The sequence below is a fragment of the Papio anubis genome, chromosome 18, assembly GCF_008728515.1.
Source record: "Papio anubis isolate 15944 chromosome 18, Panubis1.0, whole genome shotgun sequence".
Lineage (NCBI taxonomy): Eukaryota > Metazoa > Chordata > Mammalia > Primates > Cercopithecidae > Papio > Papio anubis.
The window spans coordinates 67,090,933-67,109,387 of record NC_044993.1 but is presented as its reverse complement, the minus strand read 5'-3'; the positions used below and the strand labels follow the sequence as shown (position 1 = coordinate 67,109,387).

Below are 18,455 nucleotides of genomic sequence, written 5' to 3'. Positions count from 1 at the left end.
CCTTCATATCCCCTGGATTGTCCTTCAGTATCTAAGAATACGGGGGGAAGAAGTACCAGAATTCTCCACTGTCTCATGGAAATCACAAGGCTTACTTGGGTCATGTGTAAAATTCACTATTAACAAAGAATATGGGATTTTCTGTCTGAGCCTTTCCCCAACAATCTTTTTTTATTTTTCTCTCTCTCTCATTCTGTCTCTGTCTCTGTCTCTCTCTCTCCCCACCCCCAAATCCCCCTCTCTCTTTGAGCCACCGTCACATCTTCCCTGCATGGCTTTTTTTTCTCTCTCCTCCATCCTTGCCCCTACAGTCCATTCCCCTTATAGCTTCTGGAGGAATCTTCTTTTTTCCTTTTCCTTCAACTTTTAAGTTCAGGGGTACATGTGTAGGATGTAAAGGTTTGTTACATAGGTAAATAGGTGCCATGGCAGTTTGCTGCACAGATCATCCCATCACCTAAGTATTCAATCTGGTGTTCATTAAGGTGTTCTTTGTGATGCTCTCTCCTGCCCCTCAACAGGTCCCCATGCCCGTTGTTCTCTCCCATGTGTCCATGTGTTCTCATCATTCACCTCTTATGAGAACACGTGGTGTTTGGTTTTCTGTTCCTGTGTTAGTTATCTTCCAACTCCATCCACGTCTCTGCAGAGGACATGACCTTTTTCTTTTTTATGGCTGCATAGTATTCCATAGTGTATATGTACCACATTTTTTTATCCAGTCTTTATCATGGATGGGCATTTAGGTTGAGTCCATGTCTTTGCTATTTTGAATCGTGCCTGCAATTAACATACATGTGCACATACCTTTATAAAAGAATGATTTCTGTTCCTTTGGGTATGTACCCAATAATGGGATTGCTGGGTCAAATGGTATTTCTGCATCTAGGTCTTTGAGGTATTGTCACACCATCTTCTGCAATGGTTGAACTAATTTACACTCCCACCAACAGTGTAAAAAGATTGCTTTTTCTCTGCAACCTTGCCAGCACCTGGTTTTTAAAAATTTTTTGGTAATAACCATTCTGACTGATGTGAGATGGTGTCTCATTGTGGCTTTGTTTTGCATTTCTCTAATGATCAGTGATACTGAGCTTTTTTCCTATGTTTGTTGGCCGCATGTATGTCTTCTTTTGAGAATTGTCTATTCATGTCCTTTGCCCACTTTTTCATAGGTTTGTGTTTTTCTTGTACATTTGCTTAAGTTCCTTGTACACTCTGGATATTAGACCTTTGTCAGATGGATATATTGCAAACATTGTCTGCCATTCTGTGGGTTGTCTGTTCACTCTGATAGTTGCGTTTGTTGCACAGAAACTCTTTAGTTAGATCCCATTCTCAATTTTCGCTTTTGTGGCAATTGCTTTTTGCATTTTTGTTATGAAATCTTTTACCATACCTATGTCCTGAATGGTATTGCCTAAATTTTTTTTCTATAGTTTTTATACTTTTGGGTTTTACAGTTAAGTCTTTAATCTTTCTTGAGTTAATTTTTGTGTATGGTATAAGGAAGAGGTCCAGTTTCAATTTTCTGTGTATGGACAGACAGTTGTCCCAGCACCATTTATTAAATAGAGAATCATTTTCCCATTGCTTGTTTTTGTCAGGTTTGTCAAAAATCAGATGGTTGAGGGTGTGCAGTCTTATTTCTGAGTTCTGTGTTCTGTTCCATTGGTCTTTGTGTCTGTTTTTGCACCAGTGCCATGCTGTTTTGGTTATTGTAGCCTTGTAGGTAATCTTCTTAAAGCATATATTTTATCATGCCACTGTCACTTACGACCCTTCAGTGGTTTCTCGTTCTACAAGGAAAAAATTTCAGAGATCTCACCAGAACGTTCCAGGCCTTGCTTCTCTGACATGGACCCATGTACCTCCTTCCTGACCCCCATACTTGACTCGCACTGGTCTTTTATCAGATCCTCCAACAAGCAAGGCTCTTTCATGTTTTAGACTTTGTACCTCTTCTTTATCCTTCTTGGGATCATCTCAGTCCCACCTGTGTATGGCTGTTCCTTCTCATTCTTTATATCTCACTTGAAATGTCATTATCTTAAAAAGGCAAACCTCAACCTGCCACGGACAGCAGATGCTTCTTCCTCAGGTGTTACTGATAAACTAATGCATCTATGCATCTCTGTAAAATGTACCTATGCACCTGCTTCAGGCCATATTTGTATTCCTCAACAAGCACATCACAGTTGTAATCTGTGCCCATTCATATTTGTCTGCCACTAAAAGACAGGCTCCATAAAGGTAAAGTCGGTGTTTTCATGCTTATATCAGACTCGTTGCCTAGCCCAGAGCCTCTTACACGGTGGCCATCCAATAAATACTTGTTGAAGACTGAAGACTTGGGAAGGGTGTGTGCATGTCTTCAGTCTGTGCCATAGCTTTACCTCCTGTTACGTGAGTTGGCCCGATGATCCCCGATTCTGTGTCAAGAAGCATGGACACATCACAGTTCTTGACTCACTTAACAAAGGGTGGCCTCCCAGCAGCAAGCTGTATTGCTGCAAACCAGGCCTTCTCCAGTAAGCGCATGGATGATGAGAAACAAGAGACTGCAGTTCGCTGTGTTCTACCAGAAGACAACTGGGTCATAATCAGGGAGAGAAAAATAAGACTACAGCAAATGAAACATAAAATGTGTAACGTACCAGACAGGGGAGGAACCAAGGGAGCTGTTCTGGAAGCTGCCGCGATGCAAGATTGGAGCTACAAATGTGGAAATGCACAAAGACCTTTGCCCCTATGAATCATGTATTGGGAAAACAGCTGAGCATCTACAGACGTCAAATAACCAATAAAATTTCATGAATGGTAATGTTCGCCAGTATCCGAGAGAATAAGACTGACCTCTCCACATGATCTGCTGACAAAATTAGGTCATTTGTCTTTGATAGGAGATGACCACTTTCTTACTTTTTATTTATTCATTTGTAAGCAGCTGCTTTAATAAGCCTACAGGATCTTGGATGGCATGCTCATAAGTTCTAGTAAAGCCTGGAAGAAAATTACAGAGGGAAAGACTGCCTCTAAATTACCCTAGAAAAAGAAGAAGAAGAAGAAAAAAAAGAGGTGATGGCTACAGTTTTACCGTGTCTTTGGGGGCAAAGTGATTTCCTTCTTTCTGTGTTCTTGTAGGGGAAAAGGGGAAGGTATTAAATCCCACAGCGGCAAAATAGATTCATTTCTGCCTCTCTTGGAAAGTGAGGTGTCTTTCCTTCCCGGAGAACTTTATCTTTCCTCAATCAGTCCCGCTCACAGATGGTTCATCCACTCCTGTCTTGCAGCTATTTTTTTTTTTTTTTTAGACTGAAGTGCAGTGGCTGGATATCAGCTCACTGCAAGCTCCTCCTCCTGGGTTCACGCCATTCTCCTGCCTCAGCCTCCCGAGTAGCTGGGACTACAGGCACCAGCCACCAGCCACCTCGCCTGGCTAGTTTTTTGTATTTTTTTTTTAGTAGAGACGGGGGCAGGCATTAAACATGACAACTCAAGCCCCCACTTCCAGGGACATAATATTGGTCATTTAATACTGCATAAAAACAACATTTCATGATCTACAGTGTGTATCTCTCGTGCCTTTCTAGGTTGGCTGGGATTTGCCTGGCCTAGACTGTGCTCGTTTGGACAGCTCTGCTTCATGCTGTGGGTCCAGCCAGACTTGTGTTCTCACAACTCCAAGTGGGTCTTCAGTCTATTCTATGTGTGCACATTCTGGGGCCGGGTCTAGGGAAAGCAGCCATCTAGACTGGTTGGTGCTCCATGATCATCTTTACCACAATGGAGAGCCACAGGGGGTGAGCTGGAACCCTGCCACTGTGGCCCACATTTTATTGGCCAAAGCATGATACGCAGCTGATGTCACAGTCAAGGTGGAGGGAAGTGTGGTCCATGGTCAGTCGCTGAAACGTCGCATGGCAAAGGGAGTGAATACAGGCGGTGTGAAGAACTGAAGAATTGTTGCCAATAGTTCAGTCGACCACAGCGTAACTACAAGAGGCTGATACAGTTATTTGACAGTGATCGTCGAGATTAGAACACCCATCAACCTGTGAATGCTTACACATTTGTATTCTGTTTGCAAACAGTCATATATGGCTTAGAAATTAAATAAAACCTAATCATTTTACTATGAAAAAAATTATTGGCACCAAGACTTCCTTTTTTTTTTTTTTGAAATGGAATCTTGCTCTGTCACTCAGGCTGGAGAGCAGTGGCATGATCTCGGCTCACTGCAACCTCCACCTCCTGCGTTCAAGCAGTTCTCCTGCCTCAGCCTCCCGAATAACTAAGAATATAAACGCCGGCCACCACGCCCAGCTAATTGTTGTATTTTTAGTAGAGACAGGGTCTTACCATGTTGGCCAGGCTGGTCTCAAACTCCTGACCTCAAGTGATCCACCCACCTTCACCTCCCAAATTGCTGGGATTTACAGGTGTGAGTCATTGTGCTCGAACTAAGACTTTCTAATGCTGTATTACCCCACAAAGAGGCTGACCACAGCCTTCTGGTGGGGTGATACAGCAAGTGGCGACACCATGGTGAACTGCGGCCCATGACCATTCAGAGGGGGTCACTTCACAGTCACAGCTGGTTGTGACCATGTGGGAAGGTGGGCATAGTATGGCCAGGCTTTCTCACTGGTCTAGAGAAGTCTGGCATCTGCATTTCTTATGAGTGAAATGTACAGTTTTTGAATGTTAGTCACGAATACAATGTTTTCTGTAAACGCTTTGCATGCCAAACAAACACTTCTGTTGACTGCACATGGTCAGCAGACACCGAACTGCCAGCCCATCTTAGATTGAAGGCACTGTTTGCTATTTTCAGCATTATTGGTCAAATCTAAATAGCTAGATGAATATCTAAAAAAAGAAAAGAAGAGATAGGAAAAAAGATGACAGGACCAAAGAAAGAATGACAGAGAAGATGTGTGTGTGTGTGTGTGCGTGTATGTGTGTAGAGAGAGATGATGGAAGGAAGGAAAGGAAGGAGGGAAAAAGGCAACCTAGGTAGATAGCTGGGTGGATGGATAGATGGAGAGATAATAGATGGATAATCTTTAATGTTCAGTAACATATGACAAGTCACATTGCCAAGTAGAAGAAACTCAGCAGCCAGCATTTAAAGAGAAAGTTTCACACTCACGGAGGAGCAGGCCAGTGATTGGTGTCAGGGATAATGACCCAAATTCACTGATTGCATTTCCTCAGGTGTCAAAGAGGAACAGAAAAGGATAGTGTGGCACAGAAAAAGACCAGAGGATGTCTTACCTTGGGCAATTCTACCTTGCTTCATGCACACTTGACTAGCAACTTGCCTGCCCTGATTCCAAAGCACGTTTAGATATCCCCACCATGGGCCAGGATTATGTGTCCCCAAACCTGCAGATTTAGGAAAAAGTAAACAGCTATTCTTAGGAGTGCATGAGACCCTCCAGATGTCTCCTTTCTGATTCATACATCATCATCCCCAGAGGGTGAAACAAAGGAACCAAGAAACTTGCTGAACACTCTTGAATGTAGAGGAAAAAATTATCCACCTATCAGAGAGTGTGTTGACAGTACTGATCTTCACTACTGAAGAATTCTCTTCGTGGCACCTAAAAGTTAGCTCCTGCAACATACTGAAGTAGAAAAAATATATTCTTATAGTTTAGATAGAACTGAAAGAACTGGCCAGGTATGGTGGCTCACATCTGTAATCCCAACACTTGGGAGGCTGAGGCTGGTAGATTACTTGAGGCCAGGGGTTCAAGACCAGCCTCGCCAATATGGCAAAACCCTGTCTCTACGAAACAATACAAAAATTAGCTGGGTATGGTGGTGCAGGCCTGTAGTCCCAGCTACTCCACAGGCTGAGGCAGGAGAATCACTTGAATTCAGGAGGCGGAGGTTTCAGTGAGCTGAGTTTGTACCACTGCACTCCAGCCTGGGCAACAAAGCAAGACTCCATCTCAAAAAACAAAGCAAAACAAAACAAAAAAACTGAAAAGCCCACCTGCCATGACTGTCTCCATCCTGCATTTCCTTAAGACCCAGTTCAAATGCCATCTCCTCCAAGAAGCCACCTTGATTTCCACCCACTGAAAATCCTCCCTCCCTCTTTTCTTTGTCCATGGTGCCTTATTTTTCTTCCTACCCTGCCACTTAACTCTCCCTGATTTTATAATTATTTGTGTGTGTATATCTCCCCAGTTGACTAGGAAGATGACTTGGATTAGAAAGCTGGAGACATTATCTTTGAATCTTGCAATACTATTGATTTTGCTAGATGAACGAGAGTGACAAGTGACATCTTTTTTTCTCAAAGAAATACACCATGTATCCCCTTGTGCATAGATACCTTCTTAACTGAGTTGATTGACATGAAGTCTTAAGTATTTAGCTTGTTGGATTCCAAAGTAAACTTGCAAGTTCCTGCAACCTGGGGTTCCTTTCCCTTTATCATTCAGTCCTTCATTCAGTGAATTAAGTTGTTCCTCAAATGAAGCAGAAATGATTCCTCTTTGGGGGCCTAAAGTGTAGTGTGAAGTTTTTAAAAAAGTAAATAAATCACTGCATACTTACAAATATTGACAGGTATGATTAAAGAATAAATGACAGTGTTCCACAAAATAAAATTAAGGTGAGTGTTGTTGTGAGAGAACCCTACTTAGGTAGAGTGATCCTGGAGGGCTTCTCTGAGGAGGTGATGGGCAAGCTGAGAGGTAAAGTATGACAAATGAGGTTTGAGTTGAGAACCTAAAAGGAGACCAATGTGGCTAAGGTATAATAAGAGAAAGAAGAGGTGGGAGAGGAAGTTGGAGGAAGAAACAAGGCCAGATCCATGCCCACACAGCTGAGATAATATCCCTACTGGCCTTGACAAATTAAAGCACTTCTTCCCGTGTCTTCCACAGATTATTCCTAATGTCACTCTCTTGCATTATTTCTACCTTCGCTCATTCTAACTTCTGTTACATATAGCTATGCACACAAAAAAATCCATTTGTTGGCTAAAATAAGCAATAGTGACAATATCAAATGCTGTCAAAGATCACTCAAATATTGCTGGTGGGAATGTCAAATGACATAATCATTTTGGAAAATCATCTCTCATTTTCTAGTAGGACTAAGCATGCACCTGCCATATGACTGAGCCATTGCACACTTGGGCATTTATCCCAGTAAAATGAAAACACATCCACAAAACAACCTGTATGCAAATGTTCACTGCAGCTTTATTTGTAATAATAGCTAAAGACTGTAAATAGCCCATATGTTTTTCAATGCGTGAATGGTTAAACTGTGATAATCCACGTTATGGAATACTATCTAGCAATAAAAAGGAGCAAACTATTGATACACACACAACAACGAGGACGAAACTCCAGGGTGAGTTTCACTCACTTGTGGTGAGTGGAAAAAAGCTCATCTGTAAATCATTTCATCCAATCTCGGCAATCATTTTTTATGTATCTAAAGGTTACATACAAAACGATATCATGTATGTAGCATTCTTGAATTTAAAATTCTAGAAATAGAGAATCGATGAGTGGTTGCCGGGGTCAGGAATCGATGAGTGGGGTGCCAGTAGGGTGTGGTCATGAAAGGCGACCTTGTGTCTGTGGACTATTTTTTGTCCTGGCTGTGATATTTTAGAGTTTTGCCAGACGTTACCCCTGGTGCAATAAGTGTAGGGGGGTCATGGGCTGTCTGTATATTACTTATTAAACCTCGTATGAATCTACAATTATCTCAAAAAGTTTAATTTTTAAAATCCTTTCACATAACAACTTAGAGTTTGAAAGATTTTTACAATGTATTTTATGTATTAAATTTTTATTTAAATATATGTGTCCTCTACCAAACTGTCAGAGCTTTCCCCTTGGAGATCTTGTCTTAATTATCTTTACATGCCTCCTCTCAAGCCTCCTGTTGTCAGGGAAGGAACAAGGCTGTAGGGTCGAGAAGACGTGGGCGAGATAACAAATGCAATGCCAGGCAAAGGACTTTGGCAGATTCAGAGCATGATTTGATAAAGACTGGAACTCACAGGCAGAAGGACTGGCAGGTGGCGCCCGGACCCTTAATTCCTCCCTCTGGGCATCCAGGCGCAGACATGGATGATGCCCTGTGTGCCTGCAAAGGAGAGACAGGGATGCCACCCTCCTTTAGCTGTACTTTTTTGGGGGCTAGAGAGTAAGGTGTATTAATTTCCACTGGCTTCTATAACTACCACAGATGTGGTGGCTTAACATGATATAAATTTATTATCTAACAGTTCTGGTGATCTGATGTCTGAAATCAGTGTCACTGGCCTGCAACCAAGGTTTGGACAGGGCTGTGCTTTCTCTGGAGTCTCTTCTTCTAGCTTGTAGTGGCTACATGAGTGCGGTCTCTGCCTCTGTGTTCTCACTGTCTTCCGTTCTGTGTGTGTGTCTGCCTCTTTCTTTTAAGGACACTTGAGGTTGTGTGTAGGACCCTCTGGATAATCCAGGTTGATCACCCATTTCTTAAGCATCAGTTTAGTCACATCAGCAAGGAAATGATTTCCTTACAAAATTTGTAAGTTTCAGGGATTTTGACCTGAGATCTCTGAGTGGCTATTATCCGGCTTATTAGGGTAAGTGTGAGAACAGACTTACAAGTAGGGAACAATTCCTTGTGTCTCAAGAATTAACTTAGGTGAGATACTTCGTGGCAACTAGCTGTCCAGGAAAGGTGCATGCTGGGAACTAGCTGTCCAGGTAAGGTGCTTGCCTAGTGAGGTGCATGCCAGGAAATAGCTGTGCCGGTGAGGCGCGGGCTGGGAACTAGCTTTCCAGGTGAGATGCATACTAGAACTGCTGTCCAGGCGAGGTGCATGCTGGGAACTGCTATCCAGGCGAGGTGCACGCTGGGAACTGCTGTCCAGGTAAGGTGCATGCTGGGAACTGCTGTCCAGGTGAGGTACATGCTGGGAACTGGCTGTTCAGGCAAGATGCATACTGGGAACTAGCAGTTCAGGCAAGATGCATACTGGGAACTGCTGTCTCAGTGAGGTGCATGCTGGGAACTAGCTGTCCACGCTAGGTGCATGCTAGGAACTAGGTGTCCAGGTGAGGAGGATGCTGGGACTGTGCTGATGACATCAGGAGACCATGCCAGCCCGGGACCCTATGGATGGACTATCTCACTGGCAGAATTGGAACAGCTGGTCCCAGCTGACTTATTGCCAGGCAACCCAAAGACAGCCTCTGGTGTTCTCCTTCACACAGTTCTGTCCCTCCCTCCATATACACCACCTAATGATTGTGTGAACTTGGAAAAGTTGCTTAACTTCTCTGAGCCTGAGTTTCCCCCTTTGTAAAATAACACTAATACTGGTGTTTACCTTTAGGGCTTTTGTGAGCGTTACTGATAGTGTATATAAGGTTTGTAGTAAGTGCCATATAAATGTTGGTTATATATATTCTTGTTTTTGATATTGTTGATACCTTAAGGATTGGCTGCATAACATTGAATTTTGGTTCGCAGAGTTACTGATGTTGCCTGCCCCCAGCCATTGGGCTTCCTGGTTTAAAAGGCAAATCATCCTGATGGAGGATGGTGCCTACAATGTGTGGTGCTCGAGGACAATCCCTGTCTGCTTGGGACTCTGTCAGTGGTAGATGCTTTCAGAATTTGGGTTAGGAGTGATTGAGGGAGGTTAGCAAATGGATTCCTGCCTCCTTGCACTGTGTGAAGCAGTTTGATGGGGTTAATTTGCAGGGCCCATAGTAAATGCTCTCAGCCTGTATGGAGGCTAATTTGTGAACCTGTAGCCATTTATTGCCCTGGTTGGGTTTGTTTACCAGTAGACAACGTCATTGGGATAATGTGCCTCACTGTGCGCAGAGAGGAGTTGCACTCTGACCTCACTTGAAGAAACCACCGAGGGGTAATTTCCTCACCAACAGATGACTGACGTTACAGTGTGGTGACAAATGATGAGTATGGTAAATGGTTAATATAGCCAGGGCCAGGATCCATATGATTTATGCAAATAATTAGCTCTTCCTGGGTAGTGGCCTGCATGTCTAGGTAACTTTTATTTTTTCAGACAGTCATCTCTGTAATGAGCTATTAGTCTGCAGGCCAGAAAGAAAGAAAGAAGGAGAAGGGAAGGAAAGACCTCAGGCAGTTAAGTCTTTGTTCCTTCCAGAAATCCTCATTTATTTAAAGCTGAATGTGATAACGTTTTCTTTTACAAAACTCCATTGCTCTGTATTGTAAAAGCAACTCAAAATATGAGGGTCTGACGTTTATTCGTTTCAATAATGGTTTCTGGGGTTTAGACAGAGCTTGCATTTCATCTTATTCATCTTCACTCCATTAACACGGAGGGACGTATACCATTAGCACCATTTCCTAGTTAAAGAATGTAAGGAAAGATGGAGGATCAATATGGCTGTATTAGGCAGGAGTCTTTGGATACAAATGACAGAGCCCATGAAGAGGAAAGGGGTTAATTATTTAAAAAGCTTATCTGAGGAATGTTTTATATAAATATGGGATGATCTGGGAAGCCAAATTGTTGGAAATTCAAGGGCATATCATACCTTGAAGACTAATGGAAATAGGAAGTTTAGTGAAGTTGGGACTTCCTCTCACCTTTTTTCTGACTCGGGTTACCTGTTTTGCCTGACCAACAACATCTTCTGAACCTCACATATTACCTTCCTGCCACCTAGGAGAAGTGAATAATTTTTTTATTCTGGTTTCTGTATGACAGAGGAGAACTTTGATCACTGAGATTAGAATCCCTTGTTAATGCTTGGACTAATCTTTGGTGGCAAAGGAGTCAGTGCCACCTAAGGACAAGGTTTTACTGTTGGGAGGTGGGTGGGAGGAACAGGTCCTGAGAGGAGAGAGTGATGATCCCAGAAGAAGAGAAGGTTACTATGTAGGCAGTTGACAGATTCCAGCACTATACTGTAAGTTCCATGAGCGTGTAGCTATACATGTTCTGGTGAGCACGATACCCCAGTACCCAATATAGTACCTGGCAAAATGATAAGCATGCAGTGAACATGTGCAGGAGGAAGGGAGAGGGGGAAGGAGGGCAGTCAGAATTCTAGTATACAGGTCTGAGATATTCAAGAAAAAGCAAGCAAAATTATCAGCAGGTAGTCACACAAAGCAGAAATAAGAATAAGAGATCTTTTAACTCTGGAGAGTTATCTCAGTGATGGAAACCTTGATTGCACTTCCTAGATTTATTGGATTCATCTAATTGATGAGCCCTTGGAAGTTTTATCCTCTACCTTTAGAGGATTTTGAGTGATACATTTCCTTTCTCCCTCCCTCCCTCCTTCCCTTTCTTCCTTCCTTCCCTCCTTCCTTTCTTTCCTCCTTCCCTCCTTCCTTTCTTTCCTCTTTCCCTTCCTCCTTCCCTTCCTCCCTGCCTCCCTTCTTACCTTCCTTCTTTGCTCAGCACATGTTCACTTCATGGGCTCTGTCATTTGCACCTAAAGACTCCTGCCTAAGACAGGCCTGTTGATCTTCCATCCTTCCTTATATTCCTCTCCCCTCCCTCTCCCCTCCTTTTCCTTCCCTTCCTTTCCTTCCCTTCTTCAATTGTGTATTGAGAACCAGATACTGTGCCAGGCACCAGAAACATCTGAATGATCAAGGCAGCCTCCATCTGCTTAGATCTTTTTAGTAGCTGTTTTATTGCTGAGTATGATGATGTAGGAGTTCTATTCCCAGTTTGTATTATTTTGAAGCCACCTCTGAATTCTGAGTAACTCTGATGATGAGAAGACTATGTCTCCTTGGGGTCCCTGTTTGAAGCTAGGATTTAGGTGAGCAATCCCGATCCCACTAAGGAGACAGCAGGATCACCTGAGCCAGTGACATTTAAACCCAGGATATAAAGGTTATCATTGCCCTCTAGAAATACCAAATTGGTAAGAAAGGAAAATGCTCCCTTATGAATGTTCATCAAAGAGTGTTTCCCGTCAGGTGATATTCTGTCCCTTCAGGCCACGGTGGGATTCATTAAAGATGAGAGGACAGTGATGAACCACCTCTTGTGCAGGAATATTTATATATTCCTGGATTCTTCAAGATATTACGAATTCCGTTTAATAAGTGAAGTGGTTATCTCAATCACAAACTACCGTGAGGCAATAACGATGGTCCATTTGTCAAAAACCGCCACTCAAGCACTAAGGAGATGTGTGTAACAGTTGGCATTTTAAGCATTGTGATTGTCAACCCACTGATTGACAGACCCCTTAATTGTCAATTTGGATAATAATAATTCTGCTGCAAAATGTTACAGGGAGACAGAGAAAGGGAAAGGAAAGAAGAGGAAGGGAGGGAGACGGGAAGGAAGGCGAGGGAGACAGAGAGGGAGGACGTGAGATAAATATTAAATATGCTTTGGAGTTTTTGAGTAGATTATTGCAAATTGTGTTCAACCCCACATCATTGCTGGCTGGTTGTCTTTTTTTATTTGTTGTGAGGTGATTGCTTCAGAAACCCTGACACAATTCTCTGTAGAGTGATTTTTGTGTGGTCAAGAATTTTGTGACTTTAAAAAGACTTTCCAGTTCCGGCTGCCTTGGGACTTTGGCCCTCTCTACGCTGATACATAAATCTTATTACACCATGTTGATAGCTGCCCTGATCTCTAAATATATCGGGAACTTATTAGGAAGAATCCCAAAGAAGTCAACACCTCTTTACTGAAGAACTATTTAAAAAGATGTATTGGTAGCATCTAAGTGATCGCATTATTCTTAGTGAATCAGAGGCCTCCATCCTAAGAAGCATGGGAGAGGTCAAACACCGTGTATGCCAACTGAAAGAGTTAAGCCATTTTTCTATTTACATGGTTTATTTCACAAGTGTCTGACTCATTGAGCATAGCCAGCACAGTTAAATTACAAAATTACTATTTGGTCCTTTTTTTATTGACTACAATTCAAGGCTGCTTCAAGCCTCCCAAATTTAATCCCCGAAGCTCTTTGCCAAGAACATTACCTTTTATTTTCAGTGTTAAACTGTGTAAGATACCCCTAAGGCTACATGGAAACTTACTCTCTGTGATAGCAGCTAACGGAGTGTATCAATTGTTCATGATTTCCCATTCTCCTGTAAATTGGGAGAGGCAGGGAGAGCAGTGGAATGCGAATTTTGTTCTGTCAGCACTTTCTTGCCCCAGCTTTAGCCCAAGCAATGCCTGTTTTGGTAATTAATTATAGTGTGTTTGTAGCTCTTCATTCTCAGTTACCATTTAGCAACCTGTCAAATCCTGAGCTAATGAGTCTATCCCATAGAAGTCAATGCATTTACTTTATTTTATTTTTAAGCATCAAGAAAATACTGATTTTTCTTAGGTCAGATGAACTTGAGAGGGAGATTCTAAACCAGTGTATGGAAAAGGCAAGGTTTTTCTACTCACAAATGTTCATCCCAAGAATGGCTCTGCTTAAAGCTTTTCATTGATGTTTATCTAACTAGAAATTGGAGTATCCCAGTTATTAATGTGACAGTAATTTAATATTTGAAGGAAGTAATAGCTCACTCATAAGTGTCCTTGTCAAAGTGTTGTTAGTAAACAAAGGTTGAATGGTTCTGAGATTTCTCTCAAATGATGAAGCACACTTTGTAGGGATGTTTCAGAGGTCTTCCCTCTCTGTGTTGAGAGACTAGATTAGGATATATAGCTTAGGATTTTCATCTAAAATACAGGAAAAAGCAGAGCAGATTCGTGATGCTTTCCTCTTCTCATTGCTTTTGTGGTGGTGTTGTTTCTTCTTTAATTGTGGACTTGCAGCAGTTCTGTAATCTCTTTATGGGAAGGACTTAGGGCAGTTTGGTTTCAGGGCAGACGGAGAGCATACTGCTTGAAGCTGCTTTCATATCAGGCTTGCTTGTTTTACTCAGAATCATATGGTTACAGCTCAATTAAAATAGCAGAGTTTTCTGAGGATGATTTCATTCGCTTTATGTGAGACTAAGACGATTTCATTGACTTTACACAAGACATATCACTAATCTCTACCGAAGAATAGAAACAGTAATTTTCTGGAATTACGTATCAGAATATGAGTGTTCAGCTCAGCCTCTTTATGGAACAATGTATACCAAAAACACATCTTTATTCTTAGTTGAAAGTCTTAGAGAACCCAAAAATTAGAGCAATGGCATTCGCCTCTGGTGGTTAGAAGTAAAATCTTCAATTCAGCCCACAAAACTCAGACTGATAGCTATTTCTGAAGCCCGGCTATAACTACAGTATCACGTGGCCGATAAGTTCTGCATTTCTAAAGGAAGATATTTTTTCCCTGTCAATCAAAAGTGAGTAAAAACACATGTACACATTTTAGCATAGCTGACCAGGTCACAGGGATGTGTACCTGTTTATGTATAAGTGCCAGGAGTGAGGCTGGAAGGAGGAATTAAGTTATGTTCCCTTAATACCACCAGTGTTGTATTTTCCTTAAAAAAAATGTATATATACAAATTAGTTCCTCAATCCAATAAGAACATGACTCTTACTCTTTATAAAAATGCCACCTCTTAAGTATTATTTCTTCCCATCTCATTCATTGATAATGTCTATTATATTTTTATCATAAAGAGTCAAAGATTCTATGCGAAATTCTCTGTTCTCCTCAAACAGATGAGGGACCATATTCTGATGCTTTTGCCCATACTTGGGGCTTAATATCGACTCTAATATCTAATATAATTTATTTTACTTGTCGACTCTCTATTTGTCAGAGAACTTGATAAGCAGAAGAACAGTTGATCGCTCTTGTTCAGGTCGGCTGCACTAATGCCCGTGGACCTGCAAATTTCCCAAATGTGAGTGGCTTTTATGCTGCTTGTAGAAATCCGAGTTTAGATGAGCCACACTTTGTAGAAAATGCTTCAGAGGCCTTCCTGCAGCCTCTCTCTGTGGATAACCTCCATGGAACTATATTTGGTAGACACTGAAAGTAGTAACCATTTAATTCAAAATTTTTAATTGACTATGGTATCAGCAAAATGAGAAATGTCTTTCACCCTTGATCTTTGACAATAGCAGACATGTTAATATGAACTTATTGTTAAGGCTCCAAAAGGCACTGATACAAGTATTTTTTTTTCTGCCATTCTTGTTTCTTTATAGATTCACACTTTTGAGTATTCAGAGCTTGCTTTTCCTTTGACTTAGAGGAATGCATTGGAGAGAAGTGTTATTGATGAGGGCTGATTAAGCAAATTAATGAATTGAGACAGCTGAATAGTAAGTGAGAAGAATTTGAGGAGTGGAATTGGTTTTTGCTCATTGACTGTAAAGTGTAGGAGTTAAAACCACAAGGGTACCTGATGAAACAAGCTGTATTATCAAGGTAAGTGAAGAGAGAGCATTTGGAATTGTATACTATTTTTCCTCTTCCAACGAATAGCTGTGTGCTAGCTGTTCACTGCTTTCTTGGCATATATTTTTCTTGTTTCATTTTCTGAGTCATCTGCAATAGTGGAAATGATTTCATTCAACAAATATATATTGAATGCCCATTATGTTCCAGACACAATGTTAGGCATTTAATGGTACTGGTAGAAATACATTATTTAATATGTCTGATGACTGAATGTTCTCAGTTCTAATGGAGTCAAGTGTTTTTGGCTGGGGGTGGTAATCTTTGGAAAGCATCTTGGAAAGCCTTTGTTATTTCAAACTCTTCAAATCTGCAAATCTTAAAAACTAGGCAACACTTCATGTTGGCTAAGACGTGGGGGCAGTGGGTGCTCTACCGTGCTGCTGGTGGGAGTGTATATTGATGCACCTGCTTTGGCGCTCAGTTTTGTAACATCATGGGACATTCAAGATGCATCTACTTTTGAGATATTTCATTCCTAAATGCACACATGAAGGAGACACATAGAAAATTCGCTTTGGCATCCAAGTGAAACGTTAGGAAGACAACAATCAAGCAAACATTAATTGTCCACCAGTAGGGAAATAGAAAATAAATTGTAGCAAAAGTCATGTCTGGTGTGCCATGTTAAAATGAATAAACTAGATCTCTATGTGCCAATGTGGATAAATCTGAAAACTATAATGCTGAACAACAACAAAAAGTAATTTGCAGGAGGAGACATACAGTATGAATACATCATTTATGTGTGGTTTTTGGACACAGAAAAATGTGTTCAAAAATATGTAAATGTGTTCAAAAATAGATATTCCAAAATATACATTTATATGTATTTATATATGAATGTGTCCAAAGATATGTATTCTCTTGGGGTATATGCATATATGGTAAAACAAGAGAGAGCTATGTGGGAATGATACACAGTAAGTTCAGCAGTATGCCCACCACTGTTAGGGAGTAGGGGAGGGGTTTTAATCAGCGAGAGTGACTGAGAAGGATTCCATTATATTCGTTATATTTTATGTTGCAAGCTGCGGGGTGGACATATGGCATTTGCTGCAGCATCTTTGATATTTTTTATATGTCTGATGTATTGCATAAGAAAAAAGAGTGCATCTGAAAAGCTACAGCTATCGCTGTGTGTGTGTATATACATGCTGAGATTTTTGAGCACCAGACTCTAACCATAGTCTAATCATTTTCAGGTTTGCAAAAGGTTTTTGTACAAAAACAAGGTCCATTTCGAGTGCAGTATCTTGGTAAGATTGTTAGGGGCAGATGAGCAAAGGGATGCAGTACCCTCAATCTACAAGGCAAAAGATGGACCAGTCAAGCAGTTCCCTAATGTCTTTGATCAATGTAAACTGCTAATTGTAAGTTCTGACTCTCTTTTCCAAAAGGAATGATTTTCTCCCCCACTCAATTACAAGAATAATTGCTTCAACTCTCAATGTTCCTTTAACTGGGTACATTCAATGTTAGCATCTTAGGCTCTCATTTCATATGAAACTACTAAGTTGTTGCCGTTAACAGCCCCTGTATTGGGTCTTTGTGTTGCAATATTACAGACTTGGCATGCACCCTTCTCTGTTTTTCACTGTGTATAATGAGGTCAAATTCGTTTTGGAAAGCCTTGAGGTCTTCCAGATTTACAGCTATTTGAAAACCCTATTGATAATAAATATTTGGCCAAAGTGTTTCCATTTTCATACACTCCCCATCTTTCCTGGCCAGGGTCCCCTAGTTTCTTTCTTTCTTTTTTTTTTTTTTTTTCTGTCTAGCCTGCATTTTCTCCCTGCCCAGAAATGTCATTAACATTAACAAGTGCTCTCTCTGGCACTGGCAGGAGGTCTGCAAACAGGACTGGTTTGGAATGTGCAATGGGAGGCTTGAATCAAACAAAAGCTGTGATACAGACTGGAGTGTGTAAGGCAAACTCGATAAGCTCCAGTCAATACTGACAGGAAAAATCACAGCAAAACTGATTGTGATGAGAACATGTCATTGGCCTATGAGGGAGACTTGGAAGGGATGCTTCAGCAGTAATAACAACAAAAGAGTTTTTCATTTAACTTTTATATTAGGAAGGGTTGCTGTGTGTGTCATGTTTAGGGACAAAGTTAAATAAGTACTGATCCTTACTCTAGAGAGTTACTGGGCATAAGAACCCCGGAGTCCTGGACCACCTCCAGAGATTTTAATTCTGTAGGTCTGGAGTGGAGACTGTTTCCCTTGTGAACAAGCTCACAGGCGATGCTGATCCTGCTGGTTCCTGGAAGCACATTTTGAACAGCAGGGCCCCAGAGCAGGTTCAATGAAATGGAGGAAAGGAGTCAAATAAATATCCTTTCATGCAGTGCTATGGGGAGACGCAATGGCAGAGTTATTAGCAATACTACAGTTACCTAGGAAAAGGAGCAAACAGCTCTGCCTTGCCCAGGGAACCAGCAGAATGGAGGTGATACTTAACCAGCACCTTGAAGAGTGAAGAGATTTCCAGGAGGAAAAGAGAGTTCGTGTTACAAACAGAGGAAATGCCATGAAAGAAGTACAGGACACAGCTGGAAAATGAAAGTGATTTTGTATGAACAGAGCTGGAGGGGGACTTGGAATCATCCCAGATGCTCTTTAAGAATCGGCTGTGGCTCACACCTGTAATCCCGGCACTTTGTAAGGCCGAGGCTGGTGGGTCACCTGAGGTCAGCAGTTCAAGACCAGCCTGGCCAACATGGGGAAACCTCATCTCTACTAAAAATACAAAAATTAGCCAGGCATGGTGGCCGGCACCTGTAATGCCAGCTACTCAGGAGGCTGAGGCAGGAGAATCACTGGAACCCTGGAGGCAGAGGTTGCAGTGAGCTGAGATCATGGCACTGCGCTCCAGCCTGGGTGACAGAGTGAGACTCCGTCCCAAAAAAAAAAAAAAAAAAGGAAGACATGTCGCAGCTGGTTTTTGAAGGAATTTGCAGAGTCCTTCTAAGGTGTTTGGTCCATTATTCTATGGTGCAGAGCAGTGGAAGATTTTTTAGGGATTATTGGTGGGAGAGTGGATAAAGAGAAACT

General features: G+C 41.6%; 1 protein-coding gene across 1 annotated transcript in view; it reads left to right on the top strand.

Moving 5' to 3' along the window:
- Positions 1 to 18,455, top strand: part of RBFOX1 (RNA binding fox-1 homolog 1) — a 2,483,424-nt gene that overhangs the window by 1,615,950 nt on the left and 849,019 nt on the right.